We start from the raw sequence: 12475 nt of genomic DNA on the forward strand, positions 1-12475 counted from the left end.
ATTTTTTTAATCAACAATCATGAATTTATTTTAAGCTTCACTCTCCATATTTAATGTTACTTGAACTTTTTGATCGATCATCTGTGGTGCCGAAAGCGCGCCAATACACACGTAACATTTTTATCATTATTTATAAGCACGCCTTATGCATCAATTTATTGAGGACTATTAAATATTTGATGTAAACTTAAAATAACAATACTGAATAATAGGAAATTTTGTACTAATTCACAAAATGTATATTTTTTCAAGAGACAGCGCGCGCCAAAATAAAAATGATTATAACTTGTTTCTCTCGTAGTTATCCCGTCGTTTTACCGTGGTATCCCGGGAAAGAGCTGCAATCATGAGCGAAAATGATTAAATTATAAATATCAAATGTAAATTATCGGGTTAAAGTAAGATGCGTGTGTTCGCCAGCGAGGAGGCAAGCAAATCCACGCTTCCGTAACGATCGACAATTTCGGTCGAACCCGACGAATAATGGGAGCTTAGGAGCCGAAGCGTTGCCTCGCTCCGACCTGGAGTTATCGGGGGTCACCTCCTCTCTTGGCCTTCTCTCTTATAAACGACTTTCGAAGAACGGGCCGCAGTAGAGAAGAGGGTTGCTTCGTCTTCTGTCCGTTGTTCCCTCGATGATTTCGACCTAGTGCAATTAAGCCGCCGCCGTTGCTGCTGTTGCTGCCGCGTTGTGTGCGCTGCTGTCTTTCAATTACAGTCCGAGCAGAATTACCGTTATAACGCGATACTGAAAAAAGTTCCCCGAAAATGGTCCGAAGAAGCGCATATCCCGCGTCCGAGATGCTCGTGTCTCTCCTTCTATGCCCTTCCGCGTCTTGTGTTTTCAAAAGAAATATTAAATTTGGGAAAATTTCTATTATATAAAGACATCTTTTTCGATTAAAAAAATGGGCCAATTACTTAAAGTGTACAAGTAGTTTCCTAAAGATATATTAATTTAAGAAAACACACTAACTATTCATGAATTTCACCACACGGCACGCTATGATTCATGTATGTGAGAAGTTAGTGAAAAAAATCTACGAAAAAATATATGTGAACCTAAGAAAAGGAACTTAGCCTTCGCACGGTTGCGTTGTAATTTGCAAAGCGATTACTTCCGCGCAATTTCTTACGCGATTCTCTAGACTTTCCACAGCTGACGCTTCCTCTGACCGCGGCGATCGATGAGCCTGCGATTGAGATCAACCCGGAAGTAACCGCGTAATTTTTTTTAGATGTATATGATGAAACGATTATAACATACTTACAGATCACTCTTGAGGTATATGGCATATGAGAAATTATCATTTTTTGTAAACACTGCTATATATCTTTGGGATGCTACTGTAGTCGTATATTGTAATTCATTAATCAATTTTTAATTGAAAGATGAGATATCTTTATGTAATAGAAAATGCTTTCTCTATTTTATATTTTTTTAATATGTTTTTATGGTTCTTTAGTCTCCAGACTTCTCTTTAGATCAAGTATTTTATTTTATTTTTATTCGATGCGGCGCGCAATCACGGTTAATCGAGCGCGATCGACTTCGGCCGTCTGATTAAAGACGATTTCACGGGAAGCCGCGGCCTTGCGGATCGGAAGGTGTTGATGCGGCCTGACTAACGAATATTGAACCACCGGACTAGCAGATCAGCTTTCTCATCGTAATTTTCCGCGGCGGAGATTCCGCGACGATGCGAACGATCGCACAGTAGAGAAAGAGAGACGCCAGGCTATTAAGCTTGAAATTGCACGAGGCCTCCAACAATTATCGTGAACTCCCGTTATGGATTCCCGATGTTAAGATCGATCCGCATTCGTCTGCATATGTATAGTGGACGCGCGAGATACACCTGAGATTCGTCTCGGTCCGACTTTTATCGGCCGTCGCGATGAATTATCATCGCATCTCTCATTGCCGCAGCTTAATTATCCGCTGGACTACGTCCGTACCATGGACTATCAACTTTTATTTAATATAAGAAACAAGCGATATAACATATTATGCAATTGTACCATTCGATTTTGATTCCGACTATTAAATAAACCTACAATTTTTTTCTGTTGTCTCTAAACAATTATAGCATAGCTATTTCTCTCTCGATATTTTACATCACATTATTATACCTATTGACGATTCAACCACTTACGTTGATACTTCAACTGATTTGACGATTACATTATTATCGCTTGCCGCACTGAGAAGACGCGTTACATAATTGTGTTATTACTCTCACTGATTTTATTGAATTATTATAATAATCTTGATTGATAATTTGAAAAGTAGCTGCAGCTACTTGTGAAAACGAATACTTTTGCATTTTTTCTTATAATTTATTATGTAACGTGACATTACGATATTCGAAAAAACATATATTTTCATAATGAATTATAATAAGAAATAATGATTATTAGAAAGAGAGAGAGGGAGAGAGAGAGAGAGAGGGAGAGACGACAGAAAATAATTGATGGGTCTTAGCAACACATCTCTAACTTTCCTCTCCTCTAATTTTTTTTTATAAAATTTTCCAATGTCTTAGAAAATTTGCCGTGGAATTATTTAATTGCTAATTTTACTGATCATTGATGAGTACTGTCAATTTTCTCAGATAGTTCTTACAGTCATTTAGACAAAGTTGTAGGCTCGATAAGAAAATTTTATTCAACGTGAGTGAAGTATAATTAATCGAGCGTGATTGATTAAGTAACCACCAATTGACGGGCGGAATCTCGAACACGATTATTTCGAGCACAATCGTCTCGATCGCCCGCCTTAGTTCCGGCGCGCCTCATTGGGGCTCGAGTTTAGAAGAACCTGAAAGCGGTCCACTAAGATCGTAATTACACGCTCGCGATTACAGCTCTCTTCACACCACGCTAACGTTATTGCGCTGACGATATTTCGAGGCGCGGCTAATTAACGTAAGATCGTTAAATTCGATCTTTCGCGCGGTCTTAATTAAAATCTGCGGTTACGCATTCGCCGCGGCATAGACCGATGGCTCGAGTTCTTCCGCGTGACAGACGCAAGATAAAGTCGAGCAAGACGTATATACATCCTACGCTACTTGCGTTTCTTGCTCAACGACGACGACGACGACGACGACGATCTGTTAAGCGTCTGTACCTACCTCCTTAGTCCTTCCGCTTTCATCCTGAGAACCAAGAATATTCTCGCGCATCTCTCACCTCGATCCATCCTCTTCTCTTTTCTTTTTTATCTCGGTTACCATTCCATTCCGCGTCCAATCGGCGTGGCCAATTATCAACGTCAAGAAGAGGAGGACGAGCAAGAATGCTCCTCGAAAGTGAAAACTTTGGTTAACTAGGAGAATTCGCGGCATAATTGACAATATCCACCACTTTTTGACTTACACAATGCACAACGATGAAGAAAATAAAAGAAACGAGTAATAGCGAAAAAAAAAATAGAGAAAAAATCAAACAAAATATTAATCTCAGATCCAGTAAGATTTGAAGAAATGAAGAATAAAGAGCGGAAGGACGGAAATAACGCGGAACGCGATGATGACCGGGGTGTAAATAGAAAATCCTTCGGGCCAGAAGAAGCGCCTTCTGCGCGGACAAGAGCCGCCGGGTTGAAAACGTGTGGCCGAGCAGAGGCGGAGTCCAAGGAAAAAGTCGAGGCGGAGAGAACGAAGGAAAGAGATGAAAATAGAGAGCGGACGCACAGCAGCCGAAGCGAAGCCGGAGCCGGGTTAAAGCGAAGCGTTTAGCCGGCGGTCACGCGAATCCTCTATAAAAATCAGCCTCGAGGCGAAGAAGAGGCAAGCAGCCTCGGCGAATGCTCGGCAGATAGACAGATAATGCGATCCGGTGGCGTTGCCCCGCGTGGCGTGGCATGGCATGGCATGGCATGGTATGGCGTGGCGTGGCGTGGCATGGCGTGGCGCTGAGATCCCGTCCTGGCCGACATGGTACCCCATGGATCGCGGCGGCGCACAGGTGCGTGCCTGCGAGTCCTTTTTCCCATCGGTTCGTCAGTAAGGCCGGTAGGAAGGAGCAACATCAGGCGAAGAAGCAGAGGCTGCCGAGTGAACCTATACGGAGAGCTTTTACGAGTTCGTGGAAATGAGCCGCGGATGCTCCTCATGAGTTTCGAAACGCGCCGAACGTAATGGGATACAGCACGTCTGCAGCGGACGATGGGAATTGTCGAAGCAGCATATGACGATATGAATATTAATTCCGCTAGTTATTCCATCGAGTTTGTTCGCAGCTTTTTCCTGCTTACAATTTATTTATCGATTCAATTTCTATTGTATAAGTACGTGCATAGAAACTAAATCTTGCGATAGAGACGACAAAAAGAGAGTCATGTTCCTAATAGTGGATGGTCGACTCGACATGAGGCGAACATTACTGAGGCGATTATCTTTTTTCAAATATATAGTATGATTTCTTTCGATTGATATTAATCGAATTTTCTTGGTCGATCTTATTTCCGTTATTTGAACGAAAATAGTGGGTAAGAAGAACGAGCACGAGAAAGAGTTCGTCAATGCGGGAACTACGCGAATACCGACTTCGAGAAGAAAGACGTGTTTTTTCGCAGATGCTTCTGTGCTTCATTGGCCTCCTTCAGTTCTCTTGTCCTCTGCCAATGACAATCGTGGATAAAAGAGTGACAATTCGATGAACGCCGGCAGGTGTAACTGATGAAACTTGGACGCAGTCCATTAACAGTTACTCCATTTCATGTTGCGTTTTTCAAAGTGTCTCGTCGATGTTACAATGATATGTATTTTAATATCTCTTCATCTTCCGCAAATTTATAGTTTCAACACGATATTATATATGCCATATTATCTTTGCAAGCGAAACCAATAAAGTAGTCAACCGCGTTTCTCTTTTATTGTATATTATAAATTATAATCGTTATACAGTTGCAACAAGTCAAATCACTCGTCGGAATTATATAGCACTTATCATCGAACGCGAATTCCCCTTTACACATCTCATCTTAAATGCATAGTATGTGCATTTTGCATGTTACATTTCGCACTACATGAATACCATACGCGACAGAAATATGCGTCGCAACGGTGCGCGCGGTGCAACCGGCCGTTTAGAAGGATGACATAGCAGGATTTATCGCTGGCAGTTTGTTTTATTCGGAAATTTCAATAATGAGATTATCTGAAATTCAAACTCCGGGGACTCCGTACGATCGGCTCGTTGCTCATTTTCGTGTTCACTGAACTCGAGCAACGTCAATTATGATTAAGTGCGCGCTTTAACGCTTAGTCGCCCCATCAACGGATGACGTTTTTTCTTTTAATTTATTATCGCATTTGCCCCACTCGATTTACCGGCATAATCGTTCCACCTTGGCCACTGTCGCAAGTACTTACACAACATGTAATCGGGAATAATCGCCCTCGTAATCTATAGTCCGGTAATTAGAGACTGCTCGCACCGCTTTCTTTTCGCTGCGTGCGGATCAGCGCGACGGTCTTTTGTACTAGTGCCTCAGGCAGTTCGGCTGATTGTTTTACACTTCCAATTCTTTACCGCGAAAGGTAACCGCAAAATAAAACCGACGAACCAGGACAAAACGCGATTTACAAAGTTACGGTTACGTGAATTCGAGAGTAATGTCCGCAGTTTTTAATTGAGTATAAGCAAATGATGATAAGTCTTATTGTGATCAATTTTAGATATTAAAAATTTTAAAGATACAAATTATAGAAATTTTACAATAATAAATTGTACCGTAATTAACTAATTTAGTATGTTAAACATTGTGTAAGAACGTAAAAATTTCATCAAGAATGCCGGATTAAGTCGCAATTATTGACTCGGAATTAATTATGGGGGACGCGAAAAAACAGACTTCCTCTTTGGAAAGCGATATATGAAGCGATAATCACTCGATTGGAATAAGGTGATCGTTATTGAGATTTTATCGACTGCCATGCACACACTTATTAATTAATAGAACGAAACCGATATATCTGTCTGCATACAGACACCTTGCGTAAAGGCGTTGTGTAAACCACGAAACAGTCCCGACTCACACCTGTTCCCGCCGTTTCTCAGACCCAGATCTTTGCAGACCGACAGGTAGAAGATGTTCAAACTGAGGAGACTGCGACTGATCATTCCAGTCCAATCTTCGATCGGATTTCAACCTCCCTCGTCTGGAGCTAACAAAAGCTCATCGATAACGACTTGCCATTTTGTTGCAACAATGACAAGTACTTCCCACGAATACGATGCATTCATGTGTCAATCGCGTCCGATGAAATCAGAAAAACAAAGTATACTGCATATGCATTTGTAAAAACATTCTTTTGGTAAAAAATTCTCTTGAACCTACGAAAGAAGACAAAAAAATAATGGATAATTTATTGGATGATTTTATAATTGTTTCAGTTATTTGAGAAAATATAAAGTATGTGTTCATGAAAATCGAATTTTTTTACCGGCAAGTGGCGGCGAAATAAGAACTAATTTGTCTTATAATTATATAGCAGGGATAGATATTATATTATTTAAATTTTATTGCCTGATCGATGAAATATCTTAAACGAGGTTTTTACGACTAAATAAAATTATTGCCTCACTTACGAAAGAATGTGAAAATTATATCCTTGAAAAAATTATGTTCGCGATTATTAATTTCAGTGCTTTTAACGATTATTGTTTTATTGAACGTCCAGCGAATTTTATTATACGATCACATGTTACGTCTTAATAGTTTTCAAGCTATCAACATATAATTAAACAAGTATAATTAAACGACGTACGATGACATTTTTTATTTTATTAAAAAACATCTAAAACTATATGCTAGGAAATGCCTTAGCATCGAGAGACACTTTGAGCAAAATATCCGATCTTTAATAGGTCTGAAAGAGAAATATTTAATCAGGTTCGAATGTTTCGATTTGAATCTCTCTTGCTTATATCCAATATGATGTTAAAGGTGGAAGGCAATGGGGGTTCGCGAAACTTCCCACGCAAAGTAAGACTTTTTAATTATTTCGGTAATTTGTGGCCAGGTTAAAAGCAGTCTGGCGGGCTTGCCGTGGGGCCGGCGAGTGGGTAGCAAATAATATTAAGTATAGGTCTCCCTATCTTTCGCGGAGAGGATGGAGAGAGAGATATATGGACCGTAGGGGCATAGCCTAAACCCGTGGTACTGGAGCATCACACAACACAAGCCTGCAAAACGCGAGCGAGCGCTCGAAACACAACGGAGCAGAGACTGCAGAAACGAGATGTGCAATACAGGCGACCAACACGCACACTCATACGCATGCCCGAACGATTTGTCCGTGCAGATCCTACGGTATAAAATTAAATGGTATTCGGTAGGTCTATTTCACTCGGGCAGGTAGCGGCCACCGGTAATTACTACCTACGACTTGGGAGCTCAGAGATAAAATGAAAGGCCCGGATGATTTTCGAAACCGAAATCGCGTCAGTCGTTGATGTGATGTTGCTGTTGTTGTTGCTGCTAGTGCTGCTCGCTTCTATTTTTCTTTTTGCCAATTCTCACTCTTGTCCTTTCTTTCCTTCTGCGATTCGGAATGATCAATAGCGCCATTTGATTCGCGAACCATAATAATTGGCGAGATAAAGAGGTAATTAAAAGTGTGTAATTTTCACTGTGCTTTATTAACATATAAGATATGAGAGATATACATCTGCGTAATTAATTTTCAGAAATTATTGTGCCGTGCCCTGTTACAATTTTTTTCTTTGCTTGGATAACGTCTATTATTTAGAATCGTTCAGTGTAAGTTATTTAAGCAAAAATACCTACAATTAGATAATATAGTTAATTTTGATGGAAATTATGAAGATATATTGCTGCTTAATTAACATCTTATCATAAGATACGAATACTTTTATTGATGCGTCGTCAGAATCCAGACGATAGCGAATTTGCAATTAAGATATTAAAGGAACACTTCTCTTCTGTGGGTTTACATAAGCATAGCCAGGTAATTATATATTTACATAATTACATATATGTATACCATGCGCGTTTATTCCACTAATGAGATCAGCGATAACAATCGATTTGTACAGTTTACTTTCTGCATTTATTCACTTTTTAAATCTGCTTATTTTCGAGTCAAATGCAATAATTACTAATTATAAATCGGTATGCATCGAATTCTATATCTATTGTATTTTCATGTAATATTTTCAATTGATTTTGAGTACTACCATTTATACTGAGATACTTTACCCAAGAAGGACTTAGGCAAGAAAATCATATTAAATAAAAATTGTCATTTTATTATTTTTTTATGTATTCGTTATTATTTGGCGATTGAAAAAATTCATAACTGTAGATTCATAACTGTAGTTTTTCATCCAGTGTAAGAAAAATCGCGCAAATACGCCAAGTAGGTTTTTTAAAAGCGGCAGTTCTGATTTTCGCAAATGCATCGCGGTTTGCATCGGTAAATGAGTTTCCTCAGAAGAGGGCAAGAACAAAGGAAGAAGGAAGACGGACTTGAAGAGGACACGGTAGAGTCGTTCTTCAGTATGCGTTCCGCGAGCGTTTTTTTCGGCCGGACGGGCGAATTATTCGTACTTTGCAAGTTTCATGAGAGTGTATATAAAAGTAGGCGCACTGAGGTATGGCTCGCTGCACCTTGGTTATGCGGAAAGGAAAGGCTCTTCTTCTCCGACGTCGGTCAGCAAACGCCGACCGACCGACCGATCGACCAGCCGCACAAACGTGCATACACATACGTACACAACACATGCGCATGCAGTTTGCCACCACGTATAATGAAGGCCGTCATTCTGCTCGCTCGTGTTCACACACACACGCACGCACGCACGCACACACGCACGCACGCACGCACGCACGCACGCACGCACACACACACACACACACACACACACACACACACACACACACAGAACAATTAATGTCGCGATAGGTTACGAAGGTGTGCACATGGTAACGGTAACACACTCTCAACGAGAATAAAATGCTTCTAAAACGCTCTATTTAATTAATTAACTAGAAATTGAACTTAATAGTTTTCGGAACTTAAACTGAATCGCCAGACTTGTTCATTAACAGTTGAGAAAGTTTATGAAACATTTTTCATAAATGTTTTTTTTATTTTATCATTAAAAAAGTAAGAACACGCGTTGTAAATTAAAAATTTTATATTCTTAAATATAAATCGTGAAAATTTATTTGAACAATGGAGTTATTACGATGTACATCACGATATATGTGGTTAGAAAGGGATGAACTTTCGATTTAATAACCGTGAAAGCAAGCGTCACTGCGAAAGACGAAAGAAATAATCGTTCTGCAAGAGGTGCGGTACTAGGATAGGAAAGCGATCGCTAATACGAGATGTTCACTTTTATTACACCTCGATAATTAAAGTTCCGAGGCACTTTAATTATCTTACTTTAATATTGGATGGCGGTCAATTCCGACGAGTGAGAAAATATTGGAATAGAGATGGATATTCATTCAACTTTGATGGATATTCATAGGAAGAAATTGGAAGACTCTTTAATACAGCATCAGTCAATTTCTTTTTATACATTTTTTTAATTTACAATATGAAGTAACCTAATCACTGATTATTATAATAATTATAGTAATTACATAACGTTTACATTACTAACATACCATATTGCATTATTTTATAAGAAAAATGCAAGTGTTGCTAAAATGTTGAAATTTTGTCGGACATTCTGGTCGCGTTCATGAACAATTTTCTTGAGCATCTCGCGTAAGCGCCCATCCGTCGAAGAGGCTCTTCCGTGTCGGCTAACTTAAAACATCTTCAGCTTGCTCGTCGTCCGACAATTTCTCGTCGGCACGTGAGCGGACTGTGCAAAGTTTGCGGAACGCGCGTTTGCAAACGTTCGCGCGCGTTCGCTTGCTAACAAGAGAAAGAGAGAAAGAATTCTATCGCTGGACCGCACAGAGGCAGGAGGTTACCGGCGAAGCTGAGAGAGCCTCCAGAATAAGTATACTTGGCTAATAAAACGCGTACGCGCGCGTTGTTACACACAGCGTTCGCTTTCCAAACAAACGCGCGGCTCTCGTCACCGCACGCATTCGGAAACTCGTACGACGGGATTTATCACTGTACGGACATCCGTCGTCGTAAACGAGAATCGCGATGACGACGAACTTTGCCTCGCGACATGACTCAAAGAGAGAGAGAGAGAGAGAGAGAGAGAGAGAGAGAGAGAGAGAGAGAGAGAGGGAGAGAGAAGCCTCGACTCATCCTGCATTTTCCAACATACAAAAAGTACCGAGCGATGTTAATAGACGTACTTGACGCTATGAGAATAGTTATTACTATTGCTGAATGGGTCGGGTTAACGCGAGGATAAATCGCGATATCATTTTTACGGCGATGAAATCGCATATACGCGAGGTCATCTTCATGAGCAACAACTTGATCGTAAAGCACAAAACGTTCGTTTTAAAATTTATTGAAACGAGCCTCCTTCCGTGCATTCCATTACGAGCGGAATGATACACGGTGGGGCAGATTGCTTCGTAAATGCAATATTTTGAATCGTTTCTAAATAAAATTAAACTGTTATTGAGATATGAGTTTAGCAAATACCGATTTCGTAGAAACGATAGTCGAATTACGTGTCGCTTTCCGTTTTCTTTTACCGATTTCTCCAAATTGCTTTAAGCGTACATTACCACGTATATCATTATGCGACTCAAAAGCACAAAATTACGCGACTTGTATAATATCTCGAACGAATTTTTATACGTGCCGTGCGAACGTATTGTTAGAGCACACAAAAGATCTGATTCATTCCATTGTGTTATTTTCTCCTTCGCTTCTTGGCCTTTTTTGAATCGCGATTATCGTCATGCGGTCGATCGTGAAATGATTTTCTTTTCAATTATTCTTTGATTTATTCCCGACGTCTTCTGAACCGAAGTCGCGGGAGCTCAGCGCTCGCGCCGCGCCGACCCGTTAAAATGTCACTCGCAAGACGGGCTTATATAACGTACAGGGAAACGCATTATGGAAAGCAAAGGCCAGCAGACGATCCTTTGCGCTTTCTACCTTCGATCTTACTCTTACGATAATTATGTATGCATGTAAACTTAGTACGCGTGCGCGCACATATGCGCACACATACACACACACACATCATATTGAAAATATTCCTATACGCACACTGAGAAAAAATATAATTAATTTTAATAAATATTTAATTCAATACTGCCAACTAAACATTTATTTACAGCAAGTAAATACTTGTTCAATAAAAAAAATGATTGTTAAATCAAATTAACATTTCTTGTATTAAATAAATATATCTTTATATTTAATAAATATTTAGTTAGCAGTATTCAATTAAATATTTATTAAAATTGACTTTTTTTTTTTCAGTGCACGCTCGAGATTCTATACTTCTCCTACTTATAAGCTCTTTAAATGAATTAAACTATAATAGAATTACTTCCTCGAAAAAACAGATTTGTATAGAATTTTGTTATCACATTATAATTTCTGAAAATATCTTCTAATCCATATATTTTTCTAATCGATTCTAAATAATTGGACGATGTGTATTCATAAAATTCTCCTCTCTATTGGCAATGTGAAATTTTTATATCTTTATTAAGTTGGATTTCCGAGCTTTAGCAGATATTTATAATATTCTGGATTGTATAAAAATCTGAAAAAAATTCTTATTTCCTTGTAAAAGCTAACAAAGAGTTTTTATTATTATAGAAATTGTATTATATTTTTAGATTTAGATCTATCAGAATTTACAGACAAAAAATCGACTGTGTTTTTAAAATCCAATATTCCTGGCGGAGAAAGGAAATTAAGAACAAATTTTGAATATATTTAGTTTTTATTGATACACGCAACAAAACATATATTTGTACATTTGCCATTTCGATTACTACCTATTAAACTGCTTGTATATTATTGTTCAAATTTGCGTATAAGAAATTTAGATTTGTAAGAGTGAAACAAAAGTAATCATTCAAACTATATGTATATGTAGAATGTATGATGCGTATCGCGCGTAACGGCACGCAGTATCGTGGCGAGCTCGAAAATTGCCCAGCCGTGATTACAGTTTCGAAACTGCTCGATTTCTTTTCCGAGATTGGCCTGAAGCTGCTGCTGCTGCATTCGGTGCATTCGCCTGAGGCCTCTCTCTCCTCTCTCTTTCTTCTGAGATATACTAACATGAGATTTCCGTTTCCACGATACGCAATAATGAACAGTAACCTGAGGCCTTTTCAGATTCCCGCGCTTGGTGCAAAAGTGGGAACCGAATTTTATGAAAAAGTAATACTAGAAGGAGTTGCTAATTTTTTCTTCTGTTTTACTTATCGTTTATTTTCTGCAAATTTCGAAACAAATTTCTAACAATTAATAAGAAACAAGTAATTCCACATTTAACAAGTCGTTGTACAACTCATATATATATATATATATATATA

General features: G+C 39.0%; 1 protein-coding gene across 1 annotated transcript in view; it reads left to right on the forward strand.

Moving 5' to 3' along the window:
* LOC108687281 (protein jagged-1-like) overlaps positions 1-12475 on the forward strand; it is a 40692-nt gene that overhangs the window by 3802 nt on the left and 24415 nt on the right. The window lies entirely within an intron of this gene.

Source organism: Atta colombica, unplaced genomic scaffold (assembly GCF_001594045.1).
Source record: "Atta colombica isolate Treedump-2 unplaced genomic scaffold, Acol1.0 scaffold204, whole genome shotgun sequence".
NCBI classification, from domain to species: Eukaryota; Metazoa; Arthropoda; class Insecta; order Hymenoptera; family Formicidae; genus Atta; species Atta colombica.